This window comes from Microcebus murinus, chromosome X (assembly GCF_040939455.1).
Source record: "Microcebus murinus isolate Inina chromosome X, M.murinus_Inina_mat1.0, whole genome shotgun sequence".
NCBI lineage: Eukaryota > Metazoa > Chordata > Mammalia > Primates > Cheirogaleidae > Microcebus > Microcebus murinus.
Genome location: NC_134136.1, coordinates 75,866,116 through 75,887,698, shown reverse-complemented (window position 1 = coordinate 75,887,698; position 21,583 = coordinate 75,866,116). Strand labels below are relative to the sequence as shown.

The 21,583-nt window shown below is 40.7% G+C and overlaps 4 pseudogenes; 3 read left to right on the top strand and 1 right to left on the bottom strand.

Annotated features, from left to right (window-relative positions):
• Positions 1-736: 736 nt before the first annotated feature.
• On the bottom strand, positions 737-6,007 carry LOC105858385 (capping protein, Arp2/3 and myosin-I linker protein 2 pseudogene; annotated as a pseudogene).
• Positions 6,008-6,343: 336 nt separating this feature from the next.
• Positions 6,344-7,466, top strand: LOC105858386 (targeting protein for Xklp2 pseudogene; annotated as a pseudogene).
• Positions 7,467-7,707: 241 nt separating this feature from the next.
• On the top strand, positions 7,708-8,361 carry LOC105858387 (ribonuclease T2 pseudogene; annotated as a pseudogene).
• Positions 8,362-9,355: 994 nt separating this feature from the next.
• On the top strand, positions 9,356-10,126 carry LOC105858388 (proteasome subunit beta type-4 pseudogene; annotated as a pseudogene).
• Positions 10,127-21,583: the final 11,457 nt, after the last annotated feature.

Genomic DNA, 21,583 nt, shown 5'->3' with positions numbered 1-21,583 from the left:
GATGACTTAACTATATTTGAATAAATGTAGATTGTTGTACCGAACCTAAAAAAAAATAACACATCCCCTGAAAATAAGCCCTAAGGTGTTTTCTTGAGGAAAAATAAATATAAGACCCTGTCTTATTTACAGGGAAACATGGTATATGGGAAGAGGTGAGTCAGAGATTCTAAACTCATATGGCTAGAGGGTAAGATAAATGTATGAATCAGACCAGATTTAAGACAATTGGGATAGGTAGGGCCTGTGGAACTGAAGGATTGCTTAACAATGGAGATATGTCCTAGAGTTGCTTAACAATATGGTTATGTTCTGAGAAATGTGTTGTTAGGTGATTTTGTCATACTGTGAACATCACAGAGTGTAGTTACACAAATCTAGATGAGTATGACTATTATCAGCCTGGTCCATTCTCCCCACTTGCAGTAAATCAATCACTGTGACACCAACTTTGCAAAAGAGAAAAGATTTATACTCAAGGTTGCTGAGTGAGCAGGTGGGAGGACAGCTCTCAAATCTACCTCCCTAAAGATAAGGCTTAGAGATATTTAGGGTTAGGGAAGTGGGGGGGTCTAAGGTGTGGGGAACTGTGATCTGCAGTGGGGAAAAATGAATTAACAGGCTTATTCCACGCAAGTGTAGTTGGGGTTTATGGCATTTCATAGGACATATGTACAGAAAATAGTGGCATTAGCATGATGTGTGGTAGAGTTTTTGGTCCACTGATATAAAAAGGCTACTTCTCTGGCATTTGCACAGGCCCAAATGAAGAGTCGGTGGTCTCAACTGGTTTGAACTGGACAGAAACTGGCCCAATTTCTGAAAAACAAAGTAGCCAGTGAAGGTTAAGTTCAGCATTCAGCAGCATAGCCTTCACCTACCACAGCCTCCAGCTACATGGAAAAAGGGGGAAAGATTACAAAAAGTAGGCAACCAAAAGCAAGCAGAGTAGGCAGACCTGATCAAATAAACCTGTTCATTGCATAGCCTGCTACACACCTAGGCTGTATGGTACAGCCTATTGTTCCTAGGCTAGAAACCTGTATGGCCTGTTACTGTACTGAATACTGTAGATAATTGTAACACATGGTAAGTATTTGTGTATTTAAACATATCTAAGGCTGGCCGCGCGGTGGCTCATGCCTGTAATCCTAGCACTCTCGGAGGCCGAGGTGGGTGGATCGCTCAAGGTCAGGAGTTTGAAACCAGCCTGAGCAAGAGTGAGACACTGTCTCTACTATAAATAGAAAGAAATTAATTTTCCAATTAAAATATATAGAAAAAAATTAGCCAAGCATGGTGGCGCATGCCTGTAGTCCCAGCTACTCAGAGGCTGAGGCAGGAGGAGTGTTTGAGCCCAGGAGTTTGAGGTTGCTGTGAGCTAGGCTGACACCATGGCACTCTAGCCCAGTCAACAGAGTGAGACTTTGTCTCAAAAAAAAAATATCTAAGTATTTGTATATCTAAACACAGAAAAAGTGCAGTAAAAATGTGGTATTATAACCTTGTGGAACCACTGTCATATATGCAGTCTGTCTTTGAAATATTGTTATGAGGCACATAACTATTTTTAAACACAAGGTTAGCTGAACACAACTCATCCATAGGTAACATTTTTCCCCCAGTTTGTGATTCTTGACCCTGATGAAGAGAAACTACTAAAAATGAGCAACTATTTGACTCTGAAGTTCCTGAAAGATAAGGCAACAATGGACAGATGATGGCCTAGAGGATCTTGGGCAGCTCATAAAAGCAAGTAGACTAGTCTATCAAGACAGTCTGTTTCTTATTTCAGAATTGTAAGAAAACTTTTTTGTCTAGGTCTTTGCTTAAGGGAACTTGTACAACATAATGGATGGTACACCTAAAAGGAGTTTTACCTAAGAAATGCACTGATATTCCACATATGGTGTCTATTATGTGGGTCCTCAGGAAAATTCAAATACATAATGTTAAACAACAGTTCTATGGAGGAAGTTCCACTGGAAACAGAGTGATAGAGACCAGGTCTGTAGCTTCCTGGTGCTCTGGTATGAAATCGAGATAAAGCTTTGAAAATGTGGAGAAATTCCCTAAAATTGGCACTCTTGAATATCAATAGCTTCTCTTGGGCTTTTTAAAGAAATATGCAGATAATTCAAACTAACGTTCTCAGAAGAGATCTAGAAAGAAGGGTAGATGCTCTCCAATGTTGCCAGAAAGAGGATCTATATCCAATTCAGCATATAGGTAACCAAAGTATCACCTACATGCTGAGCCTATGTTTGTCTCAAAGGGTAGCTTTATTCATATATCTGGGATGTATGCTTTCTTTTCCCAGTCAGCCTTTGCTACAGCACATCTGTGCATACTGCAGACACACAAGAGGTCATGATCACATCTATTCCCATGGCTTTAAATACCAACTTTATGTTCATGGCTTCCAAACTGATATTTCTAGTCTAGAGTTCTCCTCTGAGCTACAGACTTGCATAGTCAATTGCATAGTCTTCCTTTGGATGTCTCATAAGCATCTTAAATCCTGCATGGCCAAAACTAAATACTTGCTTTTTAATTTCTCCAAATTTTTCATCTCCCACTCTTGTCCACCTCAATAAATGGCATCAATATCTCCAACTGCTCAAGCAAAAAATCTAGAAGTTGTCATTACCCTTGATTTCCACTTCTTGAGATCACACGAGGGCATACAAGTAAAGATCCTGGGCCCTAGAGTCTATTGCCTTGGTTAGTAGACCAGAGCCACTTTTAACAAGCTATGTGATATTGAGAAAGTCATTCAAAATGTCTATGTCTCAATTTTCTCATTTGCAAAATAGAAATAATAATAACATCTTTTTTTTAGAGTTTTAGGGGGATCAAATGAGATAGAGCATAATGAACTCTTAGAATGGTAGCCAGCACCTAGTAGTACATGATCAATGAATGTTAACTGTTATTATTCTCATTCCTACCTTCTATTCTATCTATGAACAGTTTTACTCATCTGTGAAATATAAATAATATAGTTTATACTATAGGAATGTCTGGAGGATAAAATGAGATGAAATACATACAGCACCTGAGTGGCAGGCCCTCAATAAATAGTAGCTTTTATTAGTTATAATTATTATTTTTGCTGAGTCATAAAGGAGTAATAAAAATCATTCATTCATTCATTATGATTGAACAAATATTTCTGAGCACCTACTAAATGTCAGGCATTGTGATAGACACTGGGAATAGAGTGATGATAAAAACAAAGATTCCTAGATCCTAGATCCTGAAAGTTTATTTGTAAGCATATGATAACTATAGTAAATAAGTCACTTTAGTAGTATGTTAGTTCATAAAATGTGCTACTAGAAAGAATAATGCCAGGAAGAAAAATTAGAAGTGTGGGACAGGGGAATATGATAATTGTTTTTAACAGGATGGCCATGAAAGGCTTTCCTGAAAAGGTGACATTTGAGTAAAAATATGAAAGATAGAAGGAATAGACCTAGTAGATATCTGATGAAAGAGGCTGAAGTGGAAGGAGTGAGGAGGAAAGTTGTAGCAGACAAAGTCAGACAGGCAACAAGGGACAAGAGCATGGAGGGCCTTCTGGGCCCTTGTGAAGACCTTGACATTTATTCTGAATGAAAAGAGGAGCCAGTACAATGTTTCAATGATAGAAGAACCATGATGTGTTTTGAAAGATTCACTCTTCCTGCTGTACTAAAACTAGACTGCAGGGGGTTAGGGGGAAGAATGCAAGCAGGGAGTCCAGTCAGGAGGCTACTGCAATAAAGTGAGCCAGGGAAGATGGCAGCTTGAACCAGAGTGTTATCAATGGGGGTGGTGAGAAGTGTTCAGATTCTGGATATATTTAGAAGGTGAAGCTCGCAGGACTTGCTGACTGGCTATGAGGTATAAAAGACAGGAATCAAGAATGATTCCAAGTGTTGGAATCAGAAAAGTCTGGCTTCAAAATCTCAGCTGCTGTGTTTGAATTCAATGGTAAATAATTTATGAAGACCTCAAAGGCTATCATAGAAACAACAAAAATAAATAAACGAGACCTAATCAAATTAAAAAACTTCTGCACAGCCAAGGAAACTATTACAAGAGCAAACAGATAACCTACAGAATGGGAGAAAATATTCACGTGCTACACATCCAATAAATGGCTGATAACTGGAATCCATATAGAACTCAGGAAAATCAGCAAGAAAAAAGTCGAACAACTCCATTAAAAAGTAGGCAAAGGACATGAACAGAAACTCTTCAAAAGATAGACTAATGGCCAACAAGCATATGAAAAAATGCTCAACACCCCAGCTGCCTCGGCTCACTCCTATCCTCTGCAGCATCACTTATACCCACTGTTCAAAGGATGGAGCCAGCTATGTCTCTCCCCACTCCAGGGGCCCCAGCTTGTCGGGTCTGGCACCCAGTGTTGCCTCCTCCTCCTCAGCAGGTAGTAGAATCATTGAGTAGGCCCTGCTATCCCTTGTGTAGCGAGGCCGGCTCATGCGGGCAGTCAAGGCTGCTGATGCCCTCCTCAGCCCCACCAGATTCTTCACCACAGCTGGGATGGGTTGGTGGCCGCAGCAGGTCACCAAGTGTGGTTTTTCGGGTGCAGAGAGCTGCCACAAGGCTGGTCTCTAGATTAGGCCATGGAACCCGTGTGGAACGAGGTTTCTTAAAGGCAAAGAGGGTGAAAAGCCTCTTTCGCAGCGTACGGGGCACAGGACTGGCATCCCCCTCAGTGGCCAGGTCCTCCTCAGGGGCCCAAAGGCGATCCTGCTGGATCAGCCTTTTGGAGAAGAATTTTTCTCCACTCTGGTACTGAACCCATTCCCTTCCTGCAGCAAGTCTGGGGCACCTGCGGGCCCCCTGGCGGCGGGCGATGGTAGTGCGGGCGAGGTCGCGGCAGGGTCTAGTCAGATGGCGCAGGGGCTGTCCAGCTGGTGGCAGGTCCATGAGAGGCAGCGGGCTGGCCGGGGGCCTGGGGGGAGGGGGAAGCAGACCTCGGATAGCCACGTGCGGACGGCCCCGCCTACAAGCCCCAAGCTCGGGCTCTGGTTCCTCAGCAGTACTATGAATGGATGAGGTGGGGCGAAGACCATGGCCGAGGGGTTCAGGCCATTTCTGAGGACTGTCATCGTTCTCCTCCTTCTGTTCCTCCTCCTCCTCCTCTTTCTCTTCCTTCTCCTCTGGGAAGAAGAGACCTTCCAATTTCCCAAGCCCCAGGAGGCTCGACTCATCTCCATCCAGTGTGGGTAGGGCAGAGGGCATCACCACTGTTGCCGGCTGAACCAGATTCTCCACCAACCCGTCCCTGGCTGCACTCAGATCCGCCAGAGCCTGAGCCACAATGCTCTCTTCCAAGGTCCCTGTGACTGACAGCCGCATATCCCTGAGCCTAGTGAAGGCATTTTGCAGCAGCTGTTCTGGCAGCAGCTCTGGGAAGCCCCTTGAGCCCAACAGGACTCCCTCTAGCTGCTCACGCCAGCCAGATCCCTGCAGTATCTGTGAGCAGAGGCTCCTTGTTGTGTCTAGTGTAGCCTGAGTGAAGTCCTGTCTCTGGAGACCCTCCAGCTTCTGCTGAAACTGTCAATGAGGGCTTGGGGAGCTCCCAGCCTCATACAGAATGGGGAGAATACTGAGAAAGAAGTTGTCATTTTGGATGGCATCCTCAGCCTGGTGCACAGCCCCACAGCACATGCAAAAGCTCCATGTGCTTTTGCACCGACTGACACCGTTTGTTCACTTCCTACTCAGAGGGGTTTGGAACCAGACTCAGTGGCTGATGGTGGGACAGGCCATTAGAAAAGGCAGGGTCCCTGTGGTTGTTCCTCAAGAGGCAGGCTTGGATTTGATGGACTGCATGTGCTGTCAGTTTGGGGTGACTGAGCTGCTCCTGGGCCATGTGGTTGAGTGGCAGTGGCATGGCCTTCAGGCTATGGTTGTGCTCCGGCGCCTGCACCACGTCCAGCAGGCCCAGAGCAGAAGTGTCGTTCTGGGCCCAGATCACAGACTTCATTTGAAGAGAATGGTGGAAAAAATAATCCTTGGTGCTGCTGTGGAAAATCAGCCGTGTGATAGTGTTTTAACTTTAAGTCTGCAAAAGTCCAGCAGCCTGGGTAATCTGAAGAAAGAGCAATCATATGGGGAAAAGGAGTCTATTCAGAAGCCTTCAGAGGATAAACCTCCAGTGGAAAGCAGCCCATTTGGGAGCCTCCCTCCCAAAGCTCCAGGACACAATGCCTCCATGGATTACAACCTCTCCATGAAAATTGTACTCAAATAAAATAAACAACTCCACTCCAGGCTCAGGGCCCACAGGTCCACAGGTCTGGTTTCACACTACACCTCTACCATGAATTGGGTCAAACCACCCATTCAGCCTATTGGCTTTGATTTGAAAATTGAGAAAGGAGTCCAGGATTGAGAGTCAAAGAAGAAATCAGAAGATGAACACTTTGAATTTAATTCCAGACCTTGCCCTACTAAGATATTGGAAGATGTTGTGGGTGTTTCTGAAAAGAAGGTACTTCCAAGCACTGTCCCCAAGTCACCAGCCTTCACATTGAAGAATATAATCCAAATACCCACCAAAGGATATGAAGAAGAGGATGAACTGGTAGTGATAAGAGCTCAATCTGTACCACATTATGGGGTGCCTTTTAAGCCCCAAATCATAGAGGCAAGAACTGTGGAGATGTGCCCTTTCTCCTTTGATTCTCAAAACAAAAAGTCCGTTACAGAAGGAGAAGAAAATGAAAGAACTGCAGAAAGGAGAGGTACCCAAGTTTAAGGCACTTCCCTTGCCTCATTTTGATACCATTAACCTGCCAGAGAAGAAGGTAAAGAATGTGACCCAGAGTGAGCCTTTCTGCTTGGAGACTGACAAAAGAGGTGCTCCAAAGGTGTGGATTTGGAAGCACCAGCTAGAGGAAGAACTGAAACAGCAAAAAGAAGCAGCTTGCTCCAAGGCTCATCCAAACACCATCATCTCCCAGGAGCCCTTTGTTCCCAAGAAAGAGAAAAAAAATCAGTTACTGAGGGCCTTTCTGGTTCTCTAGTTCAGGAACCTTTTTCAGCTTGCTACTGATAAAAGAGCCAAGGAGCAGCAAGAGCTGGAGAAGAGAATGGCTGAAGTTGAAGCCCAGAAAACCCAGCAGTTGGAGGCGGCCAGACAGCAGGAGGAAGAGAAGCAGAAGAAGAAGCTAGCTAGGCTACAGAAAGAACTGGTGAATAAGGCAAATCCAATACAAAAGTACCAGGGTGTGAAGGTAAAGTCAACTGACCAGCCTCTGAGTGTGCCTGTATTTCCCAAGTTCTCCACTCAATTCACTGCTAAACTCAACTGTGAGCTGCAGACAGCACCTGGCAACAGGACTTGCTCTTACATCAAACCAGGAGCCGTCTTTGTCACCGGTCATAGAGAGAACTCATTTCTCCAGACTTTCACCTACCCATGCCCAAGAGAGCATACTTGACAACCATGGACTCCAATGTTGTGAATTATTTTCTTACATTATTGAGGCTAATCATGAGACTCAACTCATATATATCTCGATTAGACTCCATGTAGTTATTTCCTTTTAAGCTATCAGTTGGCATTTAATGTGGGTGTTAGCTCTGCAGGGTAATCTGTTTCCCCTTATGTCCCTCCCTTTTGTAAAATTTTAATTAGAAAATAAAGACAGTTAAATCCCAACCCCCCCCCCAAAAAAAAAAAAACTAATTCTGGTTCAACACTGGCGTGAGACAGTGTGCAAGGAGGTGCAAAATGACTGTAGAGACCCTCCACATTACTGGACAATACACAGGTTGTGGTCTGATGAAACTGAAGAATGTAATCAATTGTGGCACTTTAATTTAGAAGAGATTAAGGATCTTTTGCCAGAAGTGAAGACCTACTGGCCTGATGTAATTGATTCCTCTCCTAATGGCAGCCAGTTCTGGAAGCACGAATGGGAGAAGCATGGGACCTGCGCCGCTTAGGTGGAGGCTCTCAACTCTCAGAAGAAGTACTTTGGCAAGAGTCTGGCTTTGTAACAAAAGCTGGACCTCATCAGTATGCTCCTAAAGTTTGGGATAACACCTTTTATCAATTGCTACCAGGTTGGAGATTTTAAAGATACGCTTACCAGAGTGTATGGAATGGTACCTAAACTCTAGTGCCTTCTGCCAAGACAGGGTAAGGCAGTGAAGACAAACAGTCAGATAAAGCTCTGCCTCACCTAAGCAGGACCAGCAGCTGAGCAACTGCACGGAACCCTCAAGCAGGAGGCCTGGCTGGCTGGGGCGGCTGCCAAGAACCAGGGGCTGTGGGTCTGTCTGTGAAGACGGCCCGTCTTTTACCCCCCACCTAAAAAGATCAAGCACTGATTCCAAATTTTGGAAGTATTCTGTGTTTTAAAATACAAGTGAAGTTCACAAACCGCTGCTTTCTGAAAGCTCCAAAGTTGAGTCTCCTGTTTATAACTCTTGCGTTAGCAGCAAGCCTTTTTGTTGTTTTGGTTTTTTCCTTTAATGCCAAGAATCTAGTTTTGTAGTTCGTGTAGATATGGGATGAACTTGCAGCTCGTGGAGGGGAAGGCATTCTCCCATGCCTGGCGGCTGCTTTGTGTTTATCACAATGCTTGCAGGTTTCTTCTTCTTCACTATGGAGCTCTTCAGCATCTTTAGAAGGCCAGACAGGCACCGTGGAGTTGGTACGAATTCAGGAAACTTTCTTGCATGAGTTTTCCTCTCAGAACTTGTCGCCTACCTGGGGTGGGGGTCTCCATAGGACATAAGATCTGCTCACAGCCGAAGCTGGGCGGTGGCCGGGCATATCTAACTCAGGGTTGGGGTCTCTTCCACATGGCCAGAGATCCAGGACACGGTTCCCTCACCAGCTTCTCCCTTTTGGGCCGCCTGCAGTGGATACAGCCTGTCCTTGGAGGAGGACGTGTCCCCTCATGCTCCAAGGGGATTTGGATTGTGTTCACAGAGCAGCAGACCAGATGTCCCTGCCTGGTCAATGCACACTTCCAGCTCGCTATTCCTTGTAAACGCTACAGGCTGGTTTATCTCAGGCCTCACTTTCTTTTTATCAGGAGGTAACCAGAGCAGGATACTGATGTGTATTTCGAAATTTAAATGTAACCTCAAGTGCCATGTCCCATCCTCAGACGGTGCTTCCTACAACTGTGAAACACGCTTTCCTTCTGGATGCACTAGAATGTGGCTCTCACATCAGTGGACACTGCGCCAGTGACCCTGAGCTGCTGTGATGGGACCTGTGCTCAGTGACCCTAAGCGCCTGTGCAGTGGGGTGCTCTCTGTGCCCTTATTAAAACTACCTGTTATTCTATTTAAAAAAAAAAAAAGTTCATCAATGATCCACATCCCATCCACTCCCAGTTACTCCATAGATCTGGTGTCCTCACTCTACGTGGGTCCGATCACGCAGACCCAGAACCCCATGGTGACCAGGACCTCAGTCCTCGGCATTAAGTTCGAGGGCAGAGTGGTGATTGCCTCAGACATGCTGGGCTCCTACGTGTCCTTGGCTTGTTTCTGCAACATCTCTAGCATTATGCTAGTCAACAACAGTACCATTCTGGGTGCTTCTGGAGATTACACTGATTTCCAGTATTTGAAGCAAGTTCTCAGTCAGATAGTGATTGATGAGGAACTATTGAGAGATGGACACAGTTATAGTCCTAAAGCTATTCATTCATGACTGACCAGGCCCATGTACAGCTGCTGCTCCAAGATGAACCCTCTGTGGAACACCATGGTCATTGGAGGCTATGCTGATGGAGAGAGCTTCCTCGGTTATGTGGACATGCTTGGTGTAGCCTACGAAGCCCCTTCGCTGGCCACTAGTTATGGTGCATTCTTGTCTCAGCCTCTGCTGCGAGAAGTTCTGTAGAAGCAGCCAGTGACAAGCCAAACTGAGACACCCGCGAGCTAGTAGAACGCTGTGTGCCAAGTGCTATACTATTAAGATGCCTGTTCTTTCAACCAGTTTCAAATTGCCTCTGTAACTGAAAAAGGTGTTGAAATAGAGGGACCACTGTCTGCAGAGACCAACTGGGATATTGCCCACATGATCAGTGGCTTTGAATGAAATAAAGATGCATTCTCTGGAACTAAAGTTAAAATTCCTCCTTTTAACTTCGAACTTGGCTGGTTAAAAGGTAGTCTTTTCTTTTGTACATTAAATAAATCCTTCAAAATGCTAAAAAAAAATGAAACCAAAAATTTATTGAAAATATCAATAAAATTGATACCCCCAGTAATACTTATAAAGAGTGAGAGAGGGAAAGAAGGAAGACACAAATTTTCAATATCATAAATAAAATAGGGGACATTCCTACAGATGCTATAGACAATAAAGGAAAAATAAGGGAATCATATGAGCAAATATCTATTTACATATATTTGACAACTTAGATAAAATGAACCAATTGCTTTAAAACCACAAGCTAACAAAACTTATCAGATGTGAAATATACAATATAAATAGAATACTAATAGCTACTAAAGAAATTAAATCTGTAATTTAAAAACTTCCAAAAAAGAAACCTACACTTCCAGATGGAACAAACACTTATAAAAGATACAACATCCATTTTACACAATCTCTTCCCAGAATTAGAAGAGGAGACAACACTTCCTAATTTATTTTATAAGGCCATCATCACTCTAACACCAAAGTGAGACAAAATAATTAAAAGAACAGACCAATATTCCTCATGAATACAAAGTTTTTCAACAAAATATTAGCAAATGAAATAAAGCAATATTTAAATAACAGTTATAGCTGAATATAATTTATCCTGAAATTTCAAGGATTGCTCAATATTCAGTGATAAATGAATATAATCCATTATATTAACAGTATAAAGAAAAAATACATAATGTTGCTAATAGGTGAAGAAGAAGCATTTGATATAATCCAATATATGTTTACAGTAAATAGTTCTTCAACTGATAAAGGACATCTACAAAACAAACCTATGGCTGGTATAATATTTAATAGTCAAAGATTGAATGCTTTCCCCTTAAGATTGGGAACAGGGCAAGAATGTCTGTTTTCACCACTCTTATTCAATATCATACTGGAAGACTTAGTCCAATAAAGAAAGAAAAAGAACTAAAAGCCATACAGATTGGAAAGGAAGAAATAAAATCATTTCTATTTTATTTGACATGATTACCTATGTAGAAAATCATAAGGAATCTACAAAAAAACTCTTAGAACAAATAAGTGAGTTCATCAAAGTCAACATATGCAAGATAAAAACACAAAAATCCACCATATTTCTTCTATATACTAGCAATGAATATTTGGAAATCAATTTTTTAAAAAAAATATCATATACAATAGATTTTTAAAAGCCCAAAGTACTTAGTTATAGACCTAGCAAAACATGTACAGGATGTGTATGCTGAAAATTATAAAACATTGATTTTTTAAAAAAGACAACCTAAATAAATGAAGAGATAAACTACATTTATGGATTGGAAGTCTCAACATAATAACAATATCTATTTTCCCAAAATTTTTCTATAGATTTAATGAAGTTCAAATCAAAATCCCAGTAGGATTTTTTGTAGATATAGTCAAACTAATTCTAAAATGTATATGGAAAGGAGTTCTATTTCTTCCTGATTGAGGCTTGGAAGGTTGTGGGTTTCCAGGAATTTGTTCATTTCTTCAATGTTTTCAAGCTTATGTGCATAGAGATTTTTATAGCATTAACAAATGGTATTTTGTATTTTTGTGGTATCAGTTGTAATATCTCCTTTTTCATTTCTGATTGAGCTCATTTTGGTCCTTTATTTATAGTTAATCTAGAAAAAGGTCAATCAATTTTGTTTATGTTTTCAAAGAAACAACTTTTTGTTTCATTAACCTTCTGTATTTTTGTTTTGTTTGCTTTTCGATTTCATTTAGTTCTGCTCTGACATTAGTTATTTCTTTTTTTCTGCTGGCTTCAAGTTTGGGTTGCTCTACCTTTTCTAGTTCCTTCAGGCAATCCATTAGATTTTTTATTAGTGGTCTACCTTTTTTGTTTGTTTGTTTGTTTGTTTTTTGCTGTAGACATTTAAGCATTTAAGGCTATGAATTTTCCCCTTAGGACTGCTTTGCAGTCCTATGAAACCCATAGATTTTGATAACTCATGTTCTCTTTGTCATTTAGTTTGAGGAATCTTTTGATTTCCATCTTGATTTCCTTCTTGACCCAATAATCATTCAGCAATAGGTTATTTAATTTCCATGACTTTGTGTAGAATTGAATGTTTCAGTTGGAGTTGATTTCTAATTTTACTCTACTGTGATCTGAGAAGATGTATAATTTCTAGTGTAATTCATAGTTTTTTAAATTTGTGAAGAGATGTTTTGTGGCCTAATATGTTATCAATCTTAGAGAATGCTCCATGTACTAATGAGAAGAATGTACATTCAGTAGTTTTTGGGTAGAATGTTCTGTAAATGTCTTGTGAGGCCCATTTGCTCTAGAGTCTCATTTAAATCCAGTGTTTCTATGTTAGCTTCTGCACAGCCAAGGAAACAAATAATAGAGTGAAAGGGCAACCAACAGAATGAGAGAAAATATTTGCATGTTATACATCCAATAAGGGGCTAATAACCAGAATCTACAAAGAACTCAAGCAAACCACAAGAAAAATATTCAAATAACCCCACTAAAAAGTGAACAAACAACAAAAACAAAAGCTTTTCAAAAGAAGATATGCTAATGGCCAATAAACATATGAAAAATACTCAATGTAACTAATTTTCAGGGAAATCCGAATCAACATCACATGAAATATCACCTAATTCCAGTGGTGGCTTTTATCAAAAGGTCTCAAAACAATAGATGCTGGTGTAGATGAGGAAGGAATTACACACTGTTGGTGAGACTGCAAACTAGTACAACCTAGATGGAAAATAGTATGGAGATTCCTCAAAGAATTAAAAGTAGACCTACAATTTGATCCAGCAATCCCACTATTGGGTATTTACCCAAAGGAAAATAAGTCATTTTATCAAAAAGACAGTTGTACTCAAATGTTTATTGCAGCACAATTCATAATCACAAAGATGTGGAATTAAGCCAAGTGCCCAACAATTCATGAGTGGATTAAGAAAATGTAGTAGAAGGTGGAGCAAGATGGTGGATGAGAAACACTGCCAGACAGAGTGTCTCTGAAAAAAGACAGTTTCTAGAAGAAATTAGAAGAAAGAAGCAAGCAGACAAGCATACATCAGACGAAGGATGGAAAGAGGGGTACTGGAGACTACAGAGACTATGGGAGACTCCATGGGAGGAGGTTGTATAGGAGAATTGAAAGCAGAGACCTCCCAAGAAGCTTGGAGACCAGCGGCAAGGGTAGGTGGCACAGTTAACTTTTCCCTCCCTTGCATCTCGGACTGCTGGTGGGCTCCCCAGCGGCTGGATAGACCTGCGGACACCAGCCAAGAGACGGTCACTGCCAGTGAGTGGTAAGCCTGTAACACACATGGCACCAGGCTCCAAACTCCCTCAGGGTATCTCTGTGTGCACAGAACCAAGCCTTGTGGCAGGCACCATATTGCTTCATTCTCCCCTCCCCCTTTCCTATCCGTGGCTGCTGAGAAGACAATATAGCCACCAGCCAAAGGCATCTCCAGGGAATGGAACCTTCCCTTTTGTGGCCCTTCAGCTCACTGGGGGGTACTCAGACAGTGAGCTCCCTACCCATCACCCCTCCCAGGTGCTGCTGGCCCAGTGATTCAAGGAGCACAGGGCAGACCTTGAGGCTGAGAGAGATTGACCAAGCTTGGGCTCCTATGGTTGAATTGGGACTGGCACTCCTCTCCCTGGTGGGGTCAGGGAGTGAATTCCGGGGCCCAGAAGTCAGACATACAGACCAAATCACATGCACCCAGGTCTCGCATTCCCCGGAGCACAGAGGGGATATTTGTGAATGAGCCTGCTAGGGTGTGTGGGCCTTAAAGGGGAATCAGCGTGCTTGGGGGTAACCCTCCTCCCAAGAGGGGGCCATGTGCCAAGCCCAGGTGGTGAATCGGTGCAGGGAGGCTCCCAGCCTGCAATGTAGTAAGGGAAGACCCAGTGGCGTGGAGTCTGGCCAGCTGGCAGAGGCCCAGGGGAAGCCACGGAGTTGGGGATGATGGAAAGGAGGAAGGCCCACTCCAGACTGGGGGTCTTGGACAGCCCCACCCCCACACGCAGACTCTCTAAGTGGGGCCATTACAACCCCTACCTTACAGCTTTTCCTGGAAGCAGAGAACAGAACTGTGATCCTTACTAACAGCATTTGTGGTCCCAGAGGGCAGGCTTAACCAACCCAGCTCTGCCCAGACTTACTACCAGACCAGCCATCACTGAGGTGGAGAATAAGGACATACCTGGAAGTCCCAGGGCCCTGCCCAACACCTGAGGCACTAGAGTGCCTCTCCAGAGGAACAAGAGCTGGTTACAGGACCCCCAAACAACAGTGTAGCCTACTCCTCCCAGAAAGTGCCACATACCAACAGGAAGGACATTCTACACACCTTTTTACAATATCTGCTGACTTAAAATACAGACTGTGGTCGAAACTCACCCACAAACACCACCTGCTGGCTCACAGACTAAACAAGGCATGTCGATACCCAAACGAAAACCTAAAGGTAAGAAGCAACAACTGATCCAGATGGGAAGAAATCAGCAAAGGAACTCTGGAAATATAAAAACACAAATGGAAAGCACATCCTTAAAGATGAACACCAGCCCCTCAGAAAAGGACATCAACCAAAATCAGACCACTAAAATAACAGAAGAAGAATTTCAAGCATGGATCCTAAGAAAATTCAATGATATGCAAGAAAAACAGAATAACCAACACAAAGAATATGCAAAAAGATTCCAAGACCTGGAACAAAAATTCACTAAAGAAATTGAAACAATGAAGAAAAGTCTATCCGAACTCCTAGAAATGAAGAATCAATTCAGGGAACTACAAACACAGAGGAAAGCATCAAGAACAGGGTGGATCAAACAGAAGAAAGAATCTCAGAGATTGAAGATAACACCTTCCAATTAAATAAATCAGTCATGTAGAGCAGAGAAACAAGAGAAAAGAGCAAAGCCTACAAGAGATGTGGGATTATGTGAAGACAACTAATGTGAGAGTCATTGGGTTACCAGAAGGGGAAGAAGAAAAACTCAAGGGTGGGATAAGCTATTTGAGGATATAATAGAGGAAAATTTACCAGGCCCTAGTAATTTGACATACAAGTTCAAGAAACTCAGAGGACCCCTGGGAGATTCAATGCAAACAGGAAAACATCACAATATACAGTCATCAGACTGACCAAGATATCAAACAAAGAGGCCCGTCTATGAGCTATAAGACAAAAGAAGCAAGTAACATATAGTTGGAGAATTTAACACCCCACTGACAGCACAGGGAAGATCCTCCAAAAAGAATATCAACAAAGAAATAATGGACTTAAACAGAAATCTAGAACAAATGGGCCTAACTGACATTTACAGGACATTCTACACCAAAACCACTGGATATACGTTCTTCTCATCAGCTCATGGGTCATTCTCTAAGATTGACCATATCCTAGGACACAAATCATGTCTCAAACAATTTTTAAAAAATAGAAATCATGGCATATATCTTTTAAGATCACAATGGAATAAAAGTAAAAATGAAGTCTAACAGGAACTCTGATTTCTACACAAAGTCATGGAAACTAAACAATCTTCTGCTGAATGATCACTTTATAAGCAAGGAATCAAGATGGAAACAAAGACATTCTTTGAACTAAATGACAAAGGAGTCACAAGTTATCAAAACCTGTGGGACCCAGCTAAAGCAGTCCTGAGAGGAATGTTAATTTCCATAAATCCCTATATCAAAAAAATGAAAAGATCACAAACAGAAAACCTAATGAATGGTCCTGAAGAGCTGCAAAAAGAATAACAGCCCAACCCCAAACCCAGCAGAAAAAGTGAAATCATTAATATCAAATCAGAACTAAACAAAATTGACAACAGGGAAACCAAATGGAAGATTAACAAAACACACTCTTGGTTCTTTGAAAAAATAAACATAATTGACACGCCTTTGGCTACACTAAGGAAAAGCAGAAAAGAAAAATCTCTAATAAGCTCCATCAGGAAGAATAAAGGAGATATTACAACTGATGCCATGGAGATACAAGATATAATTTATGAATACTACAAATACCCCTATGCACACAAACTTGAAAATGTGGAGGAATAGCACAATTTCTTAGAAAAACACAGCCTCCCTAGGCTCCACCAGGAAGAAATAGAATTCCTGAACAGACCAATATCAAGTACTGAAACTGAAACAGCAATAAAAAACCTTTCCTAAAAATAAAAGTCCTGGACCATATGGTTTCACACCCGAATTTTACCACACCTACAAAGAGGAACTGGTACCTATCCTGCAGAAATTATTCCACAACACTGAGAAAGATACAATCCTCTGCAATACATTTTATGAAGTGAACATAACCCTGATACCAAAACCAGGAAAAGATGCAACAAAAAAAGAAAACTACAGACCAATATCCCTTATGAATATAGATGCAAAAATTCTCAACAAAATCCTAGCCAATCGAATCCAGGTGCATGTCAAGAAAACAGTCCATCACAACCAAGTGGGCTTAATCCCAGGGATGCAGGGATGGTTCAACTTATGCAAATCTATAAATGTAATTCACCATATAAACAGAAGCAAAAACAAAGACCATATGATCCTCTGAATAGACGCAGAAAAAGCATTTGAGAAAATTCAGCACATTTTTATGGTAAGAACGCTCACCCAAATAGGCATAGACGGGGCTTACCTAAAAATGATACAAGGCATATATGAAAAACTCACAGCCAATATCATACTGAATGGAGAAAAATTGAAAGCATTCCCACTTAGAACAGGAACAACGGAAGGTTGCCCACTATCTCCACTTCTATTCAACATAGTGCTGGAAGTCCTTGCTACAGCAATCAGACAAGAGAGTGGAATTAAGGGCATCCAAATGGGAACAGAAGAGATCAAACTCTCACTCTTTGCTGATGACATGATATTATTCCTAGAAAACCCCAAGGATTCAACCAAGAGACTCCTTTAACTGATAAATGAATTTGGTAAAGTCTCAGGATACAAAATGAATACACAGAAATCAGAGGCATTCACATATGCCAACAATAAAAGTGCAAACTAAATCAAAGACTCAATTCCCTTCAAAATAGAAACAAAGAAAGTAAAGTACCTAGGAATATATTTAACTAAGGAGGTAAAAGACCTCTACAGGGAGAACTATGAAACACTGAAGAAGAAAATACTCAGAGGATGTAAACAGGTGTAAGAATATACTATGCTCATGGGTCGGCAGAATCAACATTGTTAAAATGTCTGTAGTACCCAAAGTGACCTACAGAGTCAATGTGATCCCTATCAAAATTCCACCATCATTTTTGACAGATATAGAATAATAATTTTATGTTTCATATGGAACAAGAGAAGACCCCATATAGCAAAATCAATCCTAGGAAATGAAAATAAAATAGGAGGTATCAATTTACCAGACTTCAAACTTTACTACAAGCCTATCATAATTAAAACAACTTGGCCCAGGCACAAAAACAGAGACATTGGCCAATGGGACAGAACCAGAACCCAGATATAAAACCATCCTCATATACCCAACTAATATTCAACAAAGTAGACAAAAACATACACTCGGGAAAAGAAACCTTATTCAAGTAATGCTGCTAGGAAAACTGGATAGCCACATGTAAAGGCTGAAGCAGGATCCACGCCTTTCAACTCTCACAAAAATCGACTCACGCTGGGCAACAGACTTGAACTTTAGGTGTGAAACTATTAGAATTCTAAAGAAAAACATTGGAAATACTCTTCTAGACATTGGCCTATGTAAAGAATTTATAAAGAAGACTCCAAGGGCAATCACAGCAGCAACAAAAATAAATAAATGGGACCTGATCAAATTAAAAAGTTTCTGCACAGCCAAAGAAACTGTCAAGAGAGCAAACAGACAACCAACAGAATGGGAGAATTTCACAAGCTACACATCCGATAAAAGGCTGATAACTAGAATCTGTTTAGAATTGAGGAAAATCAGCAAGAAAAAAATCAAACAACCCTATCAAAAATGGGCAAAGGACATCAACAGAAACTTCTCAAAAGAAGACAGAACAGTGGCCAGCAAACATATAAAAAAATGCTCAACATCTCTAAGCATCAGAGAAATACAAATCAAAACCACAATCAGATAGCACTTAACTCCAGTAAGAATGGCCTTAATCAAAAAGTCCACAAAGAATACATGTTGGGGTGGATGTGGAGAGATAGGAACACTCCTACACTGTTGGTGGGACCGCAAACTATTTCAACCTCTGTGGAAAGCAATATGGAGATACCTTAAATCCATACAAGTAGATCTACCATGTGATCCAGCAATTCCACCACTGCGTATCTACCCAAAAGATCCAAAGTCACTTTATGAAAAAGACACCTGCACCCGAATGATTATAGCAGCACAATTCACAATTGCAATGTTGTGGAAACAACCCAAGTGCCCATCAATTCATGAATGGATTAATAAAATGTGTTATAGGAATACCATGGAGTACTATTCAGCTTTAAGAATCAATGGTGATATAGCACCTCTTGTATTTTCCTGGATATAGCTGTGAACCCATTCTACTAAGTGAAGTAACCCAAGAATGGAAAAACAAGCATCACATGTAGTCACCAGCAAATTGGTATTAAAGGATGAAAAACTCAGTGGACATATAGGAATAACATTTATCAGGTGTTGGGCAGTGGGAGGGGGGAGGAGGGGATGGGTATACACAAGCACAATGAGTGAAATGTGCAACGTTTGGGGAATGGACATGCTTGAGGCTCTGACTCAATGGGGGAGGGGGGCATGGGCAATCTACATAATCTTGACACTTGTACCCCCATAATATGCTAAAATTAAAAAAATAAATGAAAAATAAAAATAAATAAAATAAAAATTAAAAAGGAAGATAAAAAGAAAGAAAAAAGAAAACGTGGTATATGTATACAATGGAATGCTACTCAATTATAAAATATGATGGTGATCTAGCTAGTACCTCTTATATTTTCCTGGATAGAACTTGACCCCATCCTCGAAAGTGAGGTATCACAAGAGTGGAAGAATAGGCACCACATGTACCTGCCATCAAATTGGCACTGACTGATCAACACTAAGTTGCTCCCACAGTAGTAATAATCTTTGAGTGTTAGGGGATTGGGGGTGCGTATACTCACAACTAATGGATGTGGTGAGCATTGTATGGGGGGAGGGCATGCCTCAAATCATGGTTTGGATGTGGCAAAGTCATAACATGTAACCAAAATGTTTATACCTCCATGTTATCCAGAAATTAGATAGATAGATGATAGATAGATAGATAGATAGATAGATAGATAGATAGATAGATAGATGATAGATAGATAGATAGATGATACGAAAATTTGGTATATGCATACAATGGAGTACTATTCAGCCATAAAAATGAATTAATACCTTTTGCAACAATCTGGGTTGATCTAGAGGCCATCCTCCTAAGTGCAAGAATGTAAGAATGGAAATGCAAGAATGAAAAGCAAACACCACATGTACTCAATATTAAATTGAAACTAACCAATCAGCACTCATGTGCACAGATGGAAGTAAAACTCAGTAGAAATTAAACAGATGGGAGGGGAAGGAGAGGATAGGTGAAATCATACCTAACAGGTACAATGTACACTATCTTGGTTATGGACACACTTATAACTTTGACTCAAGCAGTATGAAAACAATCCATGTAACCAAAGCATTTGCACACCCATAATATGCTGAAATAAAAAGATGTATATGTAAAGAAAAAGGAACTACAATAGCCAAAACAATTTTAAAAGACTAACATTGGAGAATTTATAGTACCTAATTTTACAACCTACTGTCTATATATAGCTACAGTACTAAACACAGTGTGGTGCTGGCAGAGGAATAGACATATAGATCAATGAAACAGAATCCCATCTAGAAAATTACCTACACAAATAAGTTCAATGGATTTTTTCTTTTGAGACAGGGTCTTACTCTGTCACTGGGGCTAGAGTGCAGTGGCATCATCATAGCTCACTGCAACCTGAAATTCCTGAGATCAAGCAATCCTCCTGCCTCAGCCTCCCAAGTAGCTGGGACTACATGCACATGCCACCATGCCTGGCTAATTTTTCTATTTTTTGTAGAGATGGTGTCTGACTCTTACTCAGGCTGGTTTCAAACTCCTGGATTCAAACAATCCACCCACCTTGGCCTCCCAAAGTGCTAGGATTACAGGCATGATTCAGTTGATTTTTGGCAGAGGGAAGATAACCTTTTCAACAAATGGTGTTAGAAAATTAGCATGTATAGGCAAAACAAACAAATAAAAATCTTGCTCTGCCTAACCTCATACCTTATAAAAAATTAAATGGATCATCAATCTAAATGTAAAACATAATACTATAAAACATTTAAAATAAAAGATAAAGAGAATTTCTGTAAACTTGTATTAAGTAATGAGTTATTGGAAAAGACCAATGGACGGATCCATAAAAAAAAAATTGGTAAATCGGACTTCAGCAAAAATGAAAACTGTTGCTAGCAAAATACTCTGTACAAAAATAAAAAAGAAAATCTAAAGACTTGGAAATTATGTTTTAAGTCATATGTCTGATAAAGGACTTGTAGTGAAAAGGCATAAAGAAACTCAGTAATAACAATAAAAAATCCAAGTGGAAAATGGGTGAAAGACGTTAACAGACACTTCACCAAAGGGGATATATGGATGATGAATACACATATGGAAAGACCTTCAACATCACTAGTTATCAGGGAAAATCAAATTGAAACCACAATGAGACATCACTACTACCTATCAGTATGTCTAAAATAAAAAATCCTGACAAACGTCCGTGATAATGCTGAGCAACTGGAATTCCTATACATTGTTGGTGATAATTCAAACTGGCACATCCACTTTGGAAAACAGTTTTTCAGTTTTCTTACAAAGTTAAACATGCACTAACCATATGATTCACCAATGGCACTCTCAGGCATTTTTCCCAGAGATATTAAAACTTATGTCTACACAAAAACATATATATCTATGCTCAGAGCAGCTTTATTTATAATAGCCCCAAATTGGAAACAACCTTAATGTTCCTCAAAAGGTAATTGGATAAACAAACTATGATACATCTATGCAGCGTAATACTACTCAGGAAGAAAAAATAAACTGTTAGTACAGATATCAACTTAGATTAATCTCAAAAGCATTATGTTGAGTCAATGAAGCAAGTCTCAAGTTATATATTGTATCATTCATTTACATGACAGTCTCCAAAAGGCAAAAGTGTAGTGGTGGATAACAATATGTCGATGTGCCAAATTCTAGACTCCTATTCTGTTACATTGATCTGTGTGCCTGTATGTTGGACTGTAAGCTTCTCAAGGGAAACAGTGATATCATATTCATATTTGAACCCCCAATAC